We start from the raw sequence: 11,508 nt of genomic DNA, 5'->3' as shown, positions 1-11,508 counted from the left end.
GATGACTCAATGGGGGGATGAGTTCACATAAATGAGGGACTGTCAAAAAAACTTCTTTTCTAATTTTGGAGTTCTTTTACCTACATGTATAATAATTCTACGAACTACGTATGATGTAGTAGTTAACAAAACTACACATTGGTTTTAGATAATGCTTCCAATAAAGATTTGATTAATTAAAAAACTATTTATAACTTCTTGATGTGTAAAAAAAAAAGAGGCAAAACCCTAAATAACTTTTGATCTAATGATCAGATCTTCACGTATTAAAACTCAATCGAATAGGTCTTGCCCTAAATATGCTAATTAATTATTGCAGTTGATATTTTAAGGTCAGACTCTCCAACGTTCTGAATAAATATACTTTTTTTTCTTCAATGGATTTGGATTTTCGAGCTCTAAAATATGGGAGGTTGTCGTAACCTGGAAAATATGGTCCCTATTGCTTGATTAGATCAAAAGTTTGGGCACCTTCATGACAAACTTACTCAGTGTGCAATTCGACATGTCTCGATTACGATTTAAGGAATCGAAAAATTTTTACACACTGTTATAAAATTCGTTTATCCAAAGATATTTCCAAACAAAAAACAATTTTAAATAATTTTTTTATTTTCTGTATTATTTTACTCATTAATAGTCGAAAAGGTAAACAAAAGGTTGAAGTAAAGGTAAAGGCTGTAAGGTAAACAAATTTTTCCATCAAGTTAAAGAATGTAATTTTCAATGGCAAGATACAAATTTTGAGCAAAATAAGTCGAATAGTTTCTGAGGTATCAAATTCAAATTTCGTTTATTTCTAATGTATGATAGCTGATTATCAAGTTTGACGTTATTAATGAAATTTAATTACCGTCATAATTTCCAAGATATTTTTCTGAATGGCAGGAAATAACTTGGACAAAATTTAAAACTAAATATTTTTGAGTGCCATTTAAATTTTAAAATTTTTATGAGAAGTATTTCATTTTATTTTAAACCCGTCCTTGAACAGCCGACCCAATTTAGGTTTTACGACTACCAATGTTCAGCTCCGTAGCCTTGTAATTTTGAACCCAATCCAGAAGACAAGGGAGCTGTTGGATCAAGTATTGGGAGAAAGTTTACCTTGAAGGACTTTCTGATGGAATTTTACCCACATTTGCGTTACTTGGAGAGGAAAACCTCAGTAACCTCACACGGTTACTCTGATGGCTGGGGGACTCTAACCCATGATCCGTCTATTACTGAGCATATTTTTCGTCAGCACTGTGGTAGGTGCGAGCCGGGTGCAGATTCGAACCCGGATCCGAACACGCTCTATCCCCTGAGCCATCACGGCTCTGTGTGCATAATTAGCATAAATTCTTGTCCGTACAATCACTGTGAGCAAATGTTTTTTCTTCCCTTTAATACTGGGTTGCCTAAAGGAAATCATTTTGACTGCTTTTTTCATTTGCAAAAAATGTACAAATAATAATGCATACATTAATATTTTCTTTCCAAGTGAAGTAAATTTTTTTATTGTTAATATTTACTAATTACTTGCTATATATCTGTAAATAATATAAAAAATATTAAAAATTAATTTTAAACAAATTTCTTAACGCATTAGTTATTCTTTCACAATGCAGTCATTTTGACTGCTTTTGGGCTATATAGGTGCTATATATTAAGTTTCAGACTTTCTAGTGTTAATGAAGGCTACCTTTTTGAGCCTATAGCAGTGACTATTCAATCACTGATTGAGAAATATGTTGGTGATTGATTTATTTACGTAAGTTTATCTAAATTAAACGTTGATTTCGTTGTACTTTTGAAGAGTATTTAATGTTTAATTTGTAAGTGTAGCCGATCCCTCTTGAATGTGACTGAGTAAGCGTGACTGAAGAGATAGATGTTCAAAAAATGCCGAAGAAAAGAAAAGTATGCAAATGAGTGCTCCGTTACACATTCCTGTTTTAAAAGTGGAATAGATCTCTTCAAGCATTCTGTCGTTATTTTGTTTTATATCTATCCATTCTCTGTGATCTTGCCCGCTTCGAGATTCCGATCTTTTATTTTTTCTTCCTTATTCTTGAGAGCTTAATAATGAGTAAAATTTTAAAAAAATTTCCCCCTTTAAACTGCTTTTTTAAAAAAAAATTTTGCTTACTATTGCCTCAAGTATTTGTTGAACACTTTTCAGGTTTAACCTATTCCGGGAGGTCAAAATGCATACGTATGAAATCAAGATAGAAAAAAAATTATTAGCTTAAGCGAGGTCATGGCTAATTTGTCAGACTTATTTTTTGCTTTCCTTTTAAATCTAGCATATCTCATTAATGTTAGTTCAAAGTGAACTCTACAGTTTTTATTTTGAACTAATTAGTAGCGCTATAAATTAGTAAAACTATTATTACTCCGCCCACAAATAAACGGCTGAGTTAGACTTCCTGTTTATCCTTTTTACCCTGATTGCCGTCACCGAAGCTGTCGATCTTCGTGGTTTTTCTTGGAGGTTTTTGTGGTTTTCATCACCATGTAACGCAAATGCGGGATAGTTGCATTAAAAACGTCTTCCACGAAGGCTATTTTGTTCTAATGCTTGATAAAAGAGTTCCTTTGCTGGGGTCTGTTTAGAAGAAATTTGGGTTCGTTAACGGACCACAAAACATCGTTTCATAAAAACGGACCCTTCACAAAATATTTTAATTTAAAAACGGACCCGTCACAAAATAATTTATCTTTTAATCGGACCCTTCACAAATTTATTTATCTTTATGGTTTATTAATCTTTATGGTTAACTTTATGGTTAAATTTATTTATCTTTATGGTTAACAATATGGTTTTGTTAATCAAATAAACCCTTTCCAGGAAGGGGGGGGGAGAAAGACATGTAAACAAACTAAGTTTTGTCTTCGGCAGATGCTTCTTCCTTTATTCGTCCGAAATGAATATTCTGCTGCAGCAGTATAGGCTAAATATCAAATATTTGTATGTTACATCTCTAATTTAGGTCGCAGCAATGGCTGTTTATTTTTTAAAATTTAATTTTTTTAATTATAATTTTACAGTGTTGAGCATAATCTTATATGTCTTTACAATTTAAAAACTCATTGAAAAAGTTTTTTGCAATAACAGGACCCTATTTGCGCAAATTCACAAAACCAGTACCCTGGTTAAAAGAATGTGACTTAACGTTTATTTTATATTCACAAATTACGAGTAATTTTTTCACAATTTTTCAAACACGGTCCTTTCACAAAATGTCTGGACAGAACCCTGCTTTGTATTCTTGGATTTTAAGTCATTACGAAAGTAAACATTGATAGCCGTTAACCCCAAAACTGAGTTGGTTGTTCAATACTAGTTGTAAAATAAAATGAAATTACCAATATCATACCTGCCAACTTATACGCTTTTGGCGTAAAATTTTATTTTTATATTTAAAGCGGTTCGTAAAATACATGCTTTCTATATATTCCTTGCATTTATAAACTTAATTTATAATCTTTTTGACCACCACTATTTTTTAAAAAAATTAAGCATATATACTAATATGTAATACTGTTGAGGTAGTCCGCATAAGCTTAGTTAAAATACAACGTATGTTTCCGCCTAAAATTGTAATTTAAATTCCATTTTACTACCAATGAGTAAAATCATCCTAGAAAGGATTAGATGAGGCAGGTAGGCAATATGGAGAAATAATGCTTTGAAGATTGAAATTTAGATTAAATTTTTGATTAATTAAAATTTAGTACCCTCATAATTTGTTACATATAGATTAATTTTTAATTAAAAAAGTTCTCATACCCCAGTTGTGAAGGTTTATAATAAACAGTGTTGTAATATAAGAGGCACTATATTTTGTTCGTTGTTTGGATCAACGTATGTTTGTAAACTAATGTTTTCTTATCAAAATGTAAATCAAAATATTGTTTGAGATAAACTTTTATGTGTTCGAAACACTTAATTAAAATAGCATTTTCAAGAATCAATCCTATGACGTGGTTAAAAAACATCGAATTGAAAACCCTTATTAATTAATGACTAACTTTTTAACAAGTAGTATTTAGAATAAAATTATTCTAGTTAAAAATTTTTATTTTATACTAACCTGACTGAAAAATTAAAGACTACCTAACAATAATAAAAAAGTTTGAATTTTCGTTTTATTTTATATTCTATTTTTAAATCTTCACTGCTCAGAATTCGATGAAAAATAAAAATCCCAGAATTATTCTGTAACTAACATTTTTTTATTATTTTTTTTAGTATTTTTTTATTTTATTACCGTCGTTGAACAGCAGACAAAATTTTCGGGTTCACTCCGTAACCTTGTAATTTTGAAGCCAATTCAGAAGATTAGGGAACTTCTGGATCAAGTATCTATATTATATATTTCTCTTACACGGCGACAAAAAAAGCCTCATTACAGCTCCCCGAATGGCAGCGCTAGAAAATCGACCAATTATTGCCGCTAAAAATGTCACATGCCAAATCTAGCTGAGGTGGCTCAACATATAGCGCTTTTAAAAACGGAAACTGAAATAACCTGAGAGAGCATCAGCTGCGGCAATCTCATACTATTAAGCTAGGCAGAAGTGAGTAGTCTTTGTCGATAGATCTCTATTTTAGTATTTTGTCGAAACCGCTTTTTTCACGAATTTATATATTACGAATTTATTTGACGATTTTTGATTTATATCACGAATTTATTTGTTTTATTATTGTTATTAGTTATTCTTTGAAAAATGAGTCTCAGTCGTGTTGTTACGCTTTAAGATTTTATACTATAACACATTTCTAATAGGTTTAACGAATTACATGTCATTTATTTGAATTAAAATTTATATTAATGACTTAGTATTTACTAAAAAGATGTAATTTTAAAAAAAAAATTTTGTTGTATGGATTTGAATGATTGTTTTGATTTCTTAGAATTTTGTGCATTTGTAATGTACCTAAGTTAGTACGGCTAGTAGCGAGCGAAGCGAGCTTGGTTTGCGAATCAAACCATATAAGATTGCGTAGCAATTTTCGGGGGTTGGCGAGCGTTAGCGAGCAGGGGGCGCAGCCCACTAGTTGGAAGAAATTTGACTTCGTGAAGGACTTTTTGATGAAAGTCACCCGCTTTTCCGTTCCATGACGAGGAAAACCACAAAGTCTCCCATAGTTAGCCTGATGAGAAAGAGACTCTAACCCATGATCCGTCTACCACTGAGGATATTTCACGTCAGCACTGCGGTCGATGCAAGCCGGATGCGTATTCGTATCGACCAGCCATCGACGGGATTCAAACCCGGTTCACCTCATTGGAAGGCGAACGCTCTATCCCCTGAATCATCGCGGCTCTGGTATCACATATACATGCTTAATTTTTTTTTAAAAAGTGGTGGTCAAAATCATTACAAATTAAGTTTATAAATTCAAGGAATACATAGAAAGCACGACTATTACTACACTCAAAATTCATTGGTTGCCATTGGCAACCTTATTTTACGGACTCTGTTTGCATGAGAAACTAAATTACATTAAATAACTTCTACGAGATATATTAGTAACGGAGTTAATTAAACTTTATTTTCATGTATCATAGTCGCTAGTTATGATGGCGCACGAAGTAAAGATCCATGTTTACATAAAAAAAATATAAAAAAATAACTGGTTCTTTTCATAGCTGATTATATAGTTAGGTATTTTTCTAAACCCGGATGGACTGAGCGAAAATAAGAGCGTATCAAATGCTTTTTTAATTAGTTTTGTTGCTATTCACATTTTTTCAAAAAGAAATTTGTGCTAATTTGAAAACAATGCATCTAAGGAGAAGAAACGATTGAAAGAAGTAAAAATCAAAGATGTTTTAAGTTCAGTGACTTTTTTAATTTTAAACTAAGTTTACAGACATGTCATGCCCCAATAAATGTGACTTTAAGAACTTAAATTACTTTAATGTAAGAAAAAAAAATTGTGAAAAATCAATATTTTTTTAAAAATGTTTTCATTATTTAATGTTTTGATCTGGTTGTGCAATAAAGTACAGGTTATGGTCCAGATTCCTAAAAATTGGAGCATTTTGTGTATTTTTTTTATTTATGTAGATTGAACTTTTGTTAATTTATTACAAGGTTGGCCAAAATCATTTTTTTTTTGAAAAAAAAATAAAGAACATAAAGAGAGAGAAATGAAATGGTTTTTTTTTCTTTAAATTTAAACCAGATTTTTTTAAAATTTATTTATTTTACTTTTACCACCCAAAGCATCTCATAAAATATATTAACAATATTTAATATTGTTTAAAAACAATACTATGGCTAAAATAGTTAACATTTCTTGTTAACATGATTTAAATTATTATGCAATTGCTACCAACCAATCACAAAAAAAGAAGTCATTAATATTTATGTTCAAACTTACCATTCTACCGAAATTTTAAAAACAAGGTGAAAAATTTTCAATTAAGCAATTAATTTGTCAATTAGAAGAGTAAATAAATTTAGATCAAAACACGAAAAATTAAGTTTCTCTAAGTCTTTCTTCATTATATATATTTTGAAATTCACTTCAGAAATTTAAGCCGTGATGTTCCAGTAGTTAAAAGCACTGAACAGTTATTGTGAAAAACTAGTATCAAACAATTATTAAATTACGTTTACTGAAAATTACATTTTATATTATTATCAATTAGTTGATATTATGTCAATTAATGGAAAAAGGTATGAAATCTTAAAAAATAGTTAGATTTTTTTTCCATTCATATTTAAAAATTTATCAATAATTGATTTCATAAATTAAAAGAATTTAAATGATGAATAATTATTTTCTTAGATCTAAATAAGTTCAAATTTGAAAAATTATTGTATAGAAGTGAGCCGTGTTTGGATAAATTTATATTCAACGCAGAAAAAGACACCTGTGTTTCGTGCTATATTTCATAACCACGAAATTATTGAAATTCTAAATATAATATTTTCCACTTATTTTGACTAATTAATACACTGATTAATACAAAATAATGGAAAATATGCTTAATAAAAATTTTGCGTCAAAAGGTTAAACTATTATTAAAATGAACTGATTTTTTTTTGTTAAAAAAAAATCGTTGTATTAATTTAAAATGAATTTTTCTTCTCTCACTGACATTAAAATTTATAATAGTTTTTTTTAAAAATTAATTTTTAAAATTTCAAAATTTATTGTGTACATATTGTGTAAATAAATAATAAGTTTTTATGAGCACAAGTTATATTATTACGTGTTGTATGAAAATTTACAGCTTTTTTGAAAATATCCTAAATAANCAGTTGATCATTTTTTTTTTTTTTTTAATTTTTTGAAAATATACAGTTTTCGAATAATTTTAGGAATGAAAATATTCATCCAAAAATTATAAACTTTTTTTTTTAATATGGATTTTTTTTTCAAAATCACGAAGGTAATAAAAATCCTACCAATCCAAATTTTAAAACATATTCGTCAAAATCACTATTGAAACATAATAAATATATTTCTCAATCTCAAAATATCTCTAGTGAGTATTAAAAGCTAATTATTATAATATGGCATAAAAAAAAGCAGTTTAAAAATAAATTCGGTTTCTTTTTTTTCTTTTTCCTCTTTCTTTTGTGCTGGATGANTTTTTTTTTTTTTTTTAAATAACTGGTTAAATTATTCTAAGCAGAATGTAGCCTGTTTTCAGTAGTTGATAATGATACATATGTTTTTAGTAGTTAATAATAGCTATTCCATTTTTAAAAAACGTTAATCATGCATTTACATGCATTATGGATAACTATAAAATATTTTTTTATGCAGCAATACAGTTTGAAATGTATTGCTACGATTTATTTTAATACTATTTATATTAAAATTTTATTTACAAAATTTAATTATAAACTGAAGTATATCTTTTAAGTAAAAAAAAAGTTCGAATTAAATAAAAAAAAAATCTGATTTAAATAAATGGTTAATAATCATCATCAGAATAAATCAGATTAACATCAGAATAAATCAGATTTTTTAACTAAAAAATCAATCTCGAAAGCTGCATAGAGTGAATAATTTTATCTGGATTCATGAAAAACAATAATATAATCCTTTCTTTAATTAAAGAGTGATAACTTGTTTTTGTCAATTTATTTTTGATGAAACATGCGCTACTTTAGTAGTATTAATCTATCTGGTGACACAAGCAAAGGTAGCAAAGAATGCACAATGAGATTACGCTGCTATCGCTATATCGATTGATTCACGTCATAAATCATCTAACCCTATCAACCATATCCATTCCTTATCATATGAAGACAAAGAAATTGAAAGTAACGCAACATTTAAAAATATGCTCTATTGAATTGACTCAAAAAAATTGAATAACGCACTATCATAGAATGTATTATTTTTTAGATATCATCAAGAATAAATGAGTGAATAATAATCTCTCTATATATCGAAAACTCTTAACCCGCTGTTTGCTATGATCAGTTTAACGTTGAAATTTATTTTGTTGTGCAAAAGCTATAAGACTTAGGAACTTAAAATTACGTAAGTGAGTTGAAAAATAAACAGGAAATGCAAGTGGGGAAAAAAATTTAGATTTCAATAACTTATTATTGAAAGTTATTTTTTTTTATTCACTCGTGCATTATTGATTAACTTTTTTTTATTCATTCGTAATATAAGTTCGAATTATTAAACTTGTAGCAAAAAATACCAGGCGGGACGCTCTTGAGTCCCTAGAAATGCAGCTACAAAGTTGAAGTTTGACGAGCTGAAATGGCCAGGTCATCTTAGCTTATGAACTTAACATTATAATTTTTTTATATGAAATTCCAATTTTATCCAAAGTTAATCGTAATTTTGGATGCTTTTTTTAGAAATTTCTTCACCCTTTTTTTTTTTTTTTTTTTTTTTCACGTTACATCTTTAATTCGAGAAATTTTCTTCACTTTTTGTATTTTAAAGAATGACTATTTTTCTATTGTTATAGACATTTTATTTATCTCTTTGAAGATCTTCATTTTTTAAATATCGTGCTTGGATTAGTGTCTAATTTAAAAAAAAAAATGCGAAAAGGAATAAATAGAACAAAAAAAAAAAAAAAANAAAAAAAAAAAAAAAAAAAAAAAAAAGAGAGAGAGAGAGAGAAAGAGTGTATGTGAGAGAGGAATTAGATGTTGCCAAATATAAATCTCAACATTTATATCGAAATTTAGAATCGAATCAATAAAAATAAAAATTGTTTCCAATTAGAACTCTTAATTTTATCGTTTTATAGTATTGACGAGTTAAATTACTACTCATTTATTTTTCTTTGCGTCACTGAAGGCATAATTCTTTTAGATATCCAGCCTAAGATTTCCTCCAATTAAAGACTTTTTTTTATTCTTATAAAATTTAATTTTTTTTAACAGTCAAATGATTGACTCAAGCAAAGTATATTTCGAAGAATAAAATATAATTTTAAAATAAATTTGATTATGAAGTTTTGGGCCATAAGGAATTGAAAATATTTTGCTAGTAAGTAATACCATACATTTTTATCAGTATACAATAAATTTGTTTTATTTGTAATCTTTTATCTTTCTTTGAACAAAATCGACTACTTTATTAAGAAAAAAAATCCGCACCCAAAGAGTTAACCACTATTTCTTGGAAATTAAATGCTAGTTAAAAATTTTTTTCTTCCAGAATGAATACTATTTTTTTTTTCAAAAAAAATCTGGGCTGTTTGCAGCTTTTTAGTAAGCATTTCATATTATAATCTTTTCTCGATTAGATATCTTGAAATCGTTGATAACAACTTTTTTTTTTTGATGCGGTGGATTTAATGCTTTTGCGTAATGCTTCATGGAGCATAAATATGATGTAATATGTGTATTAAAATTTTTATAATTTCAATTTATTGAACAGAAAAAGGAAATGCATTTTGTCCCGAGAAAAATGTTCTATGATTTTTAAATAAACTTAGAATAAAATTGGGGGGATGAAGGAAACGATTACTTCACGGTTGGTGTATGGAACAGAATGCGTTTTTCTTCTGCGGTACTGAATGATCTAGTAAAGAAAAGAAAAAAGAAGGGGGTAATGACTTCCAAGATTTCGAAGAAAAACACTTTTACAATGCATTTCAATTTGCTATGCATTTTCTTTTCTTTTCCTAATGCTTTGTCGCACGTCTAACCAACTTTATTCAAATAAGGGAACGACCGAAATTCTGTTCGTATTCGTGTTTTCACAGTATAGTTTTCTGAACCGAGATTTTGTAAATATGTTGGTATTTCCGTCTATAACTTAAAAAGTTCTCGGATCCTTTCTAATTATGATCGTATCTTGTTGCTTCAAAAACTAAATAAATAAAATAAAATTTTAAAAAAATTATAGGATCTTTGATTAACAATAAAAATCTAAAAATTTGTGTCATTAGTTTAAAACTAATAGAAGTTCCAACTTCATTTTCCTATAAAATTATTTATTCATCACTCATATTTTTTTTTTAAAAAATGAGAGTTAAAACATTCTTTCAACAGCACGTTGTGAAAGAGGGAGGTTGTGAAAGTTAAGGTTCCACAATTGTTGTGACCAACGCATGACTGTGGCTTTGTGGTTTACATTGCGCACAGACCACCTTTACTTCTTGGACAAGTTGGTACCCATCGATGGATGGGTTTCAAGCCGCCTTTGGGGATCGAACCGCAGTCTTTCAAAAGGTCAGTTCAATAACTACTGAACTATTTTGGGTAATCCAACTGTATTTACCAGCAATTTTTATCATCGCCTCTTTTATCATCGAGTCGTTATTTGTTATTCTTATGTTTTCGATTTTGAAAATTATTAAAATCAAAAGCATAAAACTGAAAGTTTTGTTTATTGATTATATTATAAAGATATTGATGGCATTTCCTTATAATAAGGAAACTTTTTATTATTATTTCTTATTATTAAGAACTCACGATATTTCCTTATTATGATTATATATCCTTTATTCTGCAGTGTTTTATGATAAAAATTCCATTCCAAAATTATGAAGCGGTAAATAAGTTCCATTTATCAGGGATGAGATTTTTCCGCTTTTTAGCGGATTTCCGCTTTTTTCACTTTTATCTCTTGAATTTCAGCTTTTTTATCAAAAATTCAGATTTTCTAAAAATTTCTCTTTTTTTATAGGTATTCCGCTTTTTCAGAAAATTCACCGATTTTCAAAGAGAAACAGAAAATTCAAACTACATAGCTACCAATCCTTTCTCATTTTTACTTATTTTAGCTATTTTCTCCCCTTTTACACGCAGCAGATAAGATTTTCCAAATCTTTTACCCAACCCTCCAGATAAATCCGATTTTCGTAGTTCAAACGACGCTGCGTCTGACAAACCTTTTAGAGGTCCCAAGCCTGGAATCTGCTAATATCTCGATTCTTATTCACACGATTTTAATATCAAACATAGCTTTTCATATTTGCTCGTTGCGATTCTTATTCACGCGATTTGAATATTGTACGCTGAAAAACAATGATCTAAACTGTTGCTGATTGATCTAGTAAAGAAAAG

The 11,508-nt window shown here is 28.6% G+C and overlaps 1 protein-coding gene across 4 annotated transcripts in view; it reads left to right on the top strand.

The window, feature by feature from the left end:
• Window positions 1-11,508, top strand: part of LOC107446151 (prosaposin) — a 72,318-nt gene that overhangs the window by 9,685 nt on the left and 51,125 nt on the right. The window lies entirely within an intron of this gene.

The sequence above is a fragment of the Parasteatoda tepidariorum genome, chromosome 3 (genome assembly GCF_043381705.1).
Source record: "Parasteatoda tepidariorum isolate YZ-2023 chromosome 3, CAS_Ptep_4.0, whole genome shotgun sequence".
Lineage (NCBI taxonomy): Eukaryota > Metazoa > Arthropoda > Arachnida > Araneae > Theridiidae > Parasteatoda > Parasteatoda tepidariorum.
Note: the sequence above shows the minus strand (reverse complement) of the source record. Positions and strands in the feature narration are given on the sequence as shown.